Source organism: Miniopterus schreibersii (genome assembly GCF_964146895.1).
Source record: "Miniopterus schreibersii genome assembly, chromosome: 17".
Classification (NCBI taxonomy): domain Eukaryota; kingdom Metazoa; phylum Chordata; class Mammalia; order Chiroptera; family Miniopteridae; genus Miniopterus; species Miniopterus schreibersii.
The window spans coordinates 23,507,153-23,511,494 of NC_138117.1; the positions used below are offsets into that span (position 1 = coordinate 23,507,153).

The 4,342-nt window shown below is 40.7% G+C and overlaps 1 pseudogene across 1 annotated transcript; it reads left to right on the forward strand.

The window, feature by feature from the left end:
• The first annotated feature begins 2,327 nt into the window (after positions 1–2,327).
• Positions 2,328–2,720, forward strand: LOC308546956 (large ribosomal subunit protein eL31 pseudogene; annotated as a pseudogene). Its single transcript has one exon. The product of its transcript is annotated as a large ribosomal subunit protein eL31 pseudogene (transcript).
• Positions 2,721–4,342: the final 1,622 nt, after the last annotated feature.

Genomic DNA, 4,342 nt, shown 5'->3' on the forward strand with positions numbered 1-4,342 from the left:
AAGTGATTCAAACTCAGGGCTTCTCAGGAGGTTGCTGCCAAGAAGTTGTCTTCAAGCTGCAGTCATCTGAAGGCATGACTGAGGCTGGATAATCTGCTTTCAGAAATGGCTAGCTCACCTGGCTGGCAACTTTGGTGCTAGCTGTTGGCAGGAAGTCTCAGTTCTTTGCCACATGAGCTTCCACTTAGGGCTGCTGGAGTGTCCTCAAGACAGGACAACTGACTTCCCCCAGAATAAATGGTCCAAGAGAGAGCAAGGCAGAAGCCACAACGTCTTTTATGACCTAACCTTGGAAGTTGCACCCCATCATTTCTGTGATACTCTGTTGGTTACACGGGTCATCCCTACTCAATGTGAGGTGGTCATGAATGCAAGGAGGCAAGAATCCCTTGGAGAAAGAGAAGGCTGGTTCCATAGGGTATTAATAGGTACTGTCTAAGGTTGATGAAATAAAAATAGATGTTTAAGTATATTATTTAAAGTTATAAAAGGAACCAAAAGAAATAAAATAATAATATAATTAACCAACTCAATGGAAAAGGTAGGAAAGAAAGGTGGGAGTCATCTTTTATATTAGAAAATTCACTAATGTAGTATAAATTGGATACATCAAGAAACAGAGAAATAATATTTTTTGGTCTGGGAGTAGCCACCTTTAGAATTAAAACTAGAACAGTCAAGAAGTGACTGCCTCTGGAGAGTAAATAAGGATAGAGTGGGAGATTTTTACTTCTTATTTATTAAAATCATTTTATATCAGTTGATTTTTTTAACCAAATGTAAATATTACTTTAATAATAATAACTTTAAAAGTGGAATTTTATCTGTAGGACAGACGTATGATTTTCTATATGACATATGCTGGGATTAACCCAGGGACAATATATTGAAGTCCAAAAAGCTGTTAATATATTCACACTGCCCCATAAGTGGTCACCTAGTAACACTCACACATGCTTAACATAGCTTGAGTGGTTTAAAACAAACCATTGTTCCAACAGTAAGCTTGTCTGGACTTTTTTATTTTGTAACTATACAACTCTTATAAGGATTTATTTCAGTAGTGAAGAATTTCCACAAAGTCACACTCCCTTTAAATTCCACAAAGTCACACTCCCTTTCTTTAAGAATTGTTCTTTTTCGTGTTTCCCAAGAGTCATCAAATGTAATTAAAAATAAAAACTTTTAGTGAAAGATTATATTCTTAAATTTGTGGTGCTAGGGGCTATGGACCATTTTAGGACCCTAATAAGAAGTTTCCAGAAATAAAAACTAGTTTACTGCAGAAAACCAATGAGAGTGTATCACCCAGTACACATTTCCTTGTCTAACATGTCTTTAAAATTCACCTGGAGAGGAGACAACTGGGTGGGCGTAGACAGTATTCTAGATAGAGCAGCCTTCCCTTGAGAGAACTGAACTAGCACCAACAGGAAAGCAGATGCCAGAGCAACAAGGAAATTCTAATAATCAGAGCGCTCTGAAAACCAAAAGGGCTGCCTAGAAAGGGCTAAGGTGATGGCTGTTAAAGCAATCGGGTAACAAAGTAGAACTGAATTATTACCATTCCTTTCAACTCTGAGATTTTTATAAATAAGATGTTTCACATTGAGTGGATGTTGCCTCCAAAATTTATGCTGGGAAAGTAAACACTTGGGAAATATTTTTTATATAATATTTGACCCTTGGTGGACTGAGGAAATTACCCACATACTGTCAGACAAAACAGAGGAGAACAGAGTCAGACAAAACAGAAGAGAGTTTTCCTAGCACGTGTTTTAGGGCCCTGGGATCAATCTGGAATTATGTCCCAAATAGAGTTAACTATCTAGAGAATAGTTGCTTTTACTCGGGCTTCTTTATGGATCGTAAGCCTGTCACATTTCACTTGTTTCATGAGCATCATCTACAAGCCACACTAAAAATTAATTAGCAGGAAGGAATCATCCCTGCCATTACAGGACACAGAGTCGAGAATCAGAAATGTAATGCTTGCCACAGGACTCTCCAGCTAGGCCAGAAAGACAGGAGGCCTGACCATTGGAAGGAATAATCAAAGTTCCCCTGAGGCACTCTTCCATGGCAAGCCCACAGGACAGGAAGTGCTGCACAGTAAAGCACAGCTCCAAACAATGTGATAAAACTGTAGAAACACAGAGAGAGAGGCCGATCTGATACATCAATCAGAAAGAGAGTAGCTAATTTGAAACCCATGAAAATTTTACAGGCTAAGAGCTTCCTCTGCGGACATGGACAGAGCCTAAAAATCCCACGTGATTCCCAACTGAAGGACACTGAGGCAGCTTTTCCAGCTTGGGCTCTGCAGAATGGCTCCCACAAAGAAGGGGAGCAAGAAAGAGCGCCGTTCTGCCATCAAAGAGGTAGTGACCAGAGAATACACCACCTACATTCACAAGCGCATCCATGGAGTGGGTTTCAAGAAGCTCGCCCCTCGAGCACTTAGAGAGAGACCTGCAATTTGCCATGAAGGAGATGGGAATTCCAGGTGTGCCCGTTGACACCAGGCTCGACAACGCTGCCTGGGCCAAAGGAATACGGAATGTTCTGTACTGTATCCGGTTGTCCAGAACACGTAATGAGGATGAAGATTCCCCAAAAAGCTCTATACGTTGGTCACCTACGTGCCTGTCACCACTTTCAAAAATCTACAAACAGTTCATGCAGGTGAGAACCAACTGCTGATTGTCAAATATTTATAAAACCTTGCTTTATATTCAGGTCATTACTTTAGTAACTTTAATGAAAAGATTTTTTTTAAAAAAATATCTCCATACACTTTGGAAGATCAAGAACTGTTCCAGATATCTATGTTATCTAGTAACAAAGGAAAGTTGGAAGGATGCTGCATTTATTTTAGTGGAATTGCACTTCATACAAAGATGTATACACAAGAAAAAAAAACCCTCATGGAGTCAAAATTATGCTTGGAAATCTAAGTCACCTTTAAAATACAGTATACAACATTTACAGACCATGTTGGAAGCAGACTCTCAATATGTCCAACACAGCCAATTTTTCCTTCAGTGTTCAAACAGATGGCTCATTCTTTGGGTGAGCACCAGATGAAGTAGTTGGCTTGCATTTGAGGCCATCTTGTATATATTTAAAAAAAAGCACTTATCTTTAAACACTAGAGTCACACTCTGCACTGTGAGAAGCTCACTCTACACGGCACAAAGAATCTATGACCAATTGAAGGAGCTATAGATTAACATCTCCCTTTAATATATTTTTATTGATCTCAGAGAGGAAGGGAGAGGAAGAAAGAGACAGAAACATCAATGAAGAGAGAGAGTCATTAATCAGCTGCCTCCTGCATGTGCCCCCCCTGCTGGGGATCGAGCCCAAAACCCGGGCATGTGCCCCGACAGGAATCGAACTGCAGTCTCGTGGATCATAGGTTGATGCTCAACCACTGGGCCATGCTGGCTGGGGAATACTCAAGAGAAATGATACACTTAAATTTTAACACCTAGTCTGGGGAATACTCAAGAGAAATGATAGGCTTAAATTCTCTCTCTCCCCAGCACATATAATTGGAGTCATAAAAGAATGTGCCTCTGATGGGGCTCCCCTATGTTCATAAAGATACTGATAATGAAATAAAGGTCTTAAAATGGTGGTTTATATCCCACTCCTGGTACCAATTTCTGTTATTGCTCTTCTCAGGTTACAAATAAGAAACATGCCCAGGTAAACTTAAAAGAAAAAGATTTATTTGAAAGATACATCCGATTCACTAATGGCACTAGTACTTTGACATTATCTCTGTTTATGTCAGGGCTTTTTAACTCCGAATAATCCAAGCTGAAAGCAGGCTGGGTAATTTCATCACCACCCCCCTTGGTCACTGAAGTTGTGTCCACGGCTGAATCCACACCAGGAAAAGGGCAAACACTCCTATTCCACACAAACAAACCTGCCTTGGGCGACTTTCCTCGGACAAAGGCAACTTAACGAGCTATCACTATTTTTTTTTAATATGTGTTTATTGACTTCAGAGAGAGGAAGGGAGAGGGAGAGGGAGAAGGGGGGAGAAACATCAATGATGAGAGAGTCATTGATTGGCCCCCACAACCCGGGCCTGTGCCCTGACCCGGAATCGAACCGAGTTCTCCTGAATCATGGGTCGATGCTCAACCACTGCGCCACGCCGGCCGGGCCCCACAATCACTTTATGGCCTCATCCTTGTTTAGTACAAATACCTTCCAAATAATCACAAAGATAAAGTAAGGCAGTCTGTGACCTGAGGAGCAGCCAGAATGTACACATTTTACACCTTTAGTAACATACATTAGAGTTAGTGAAAACTAGGAATGC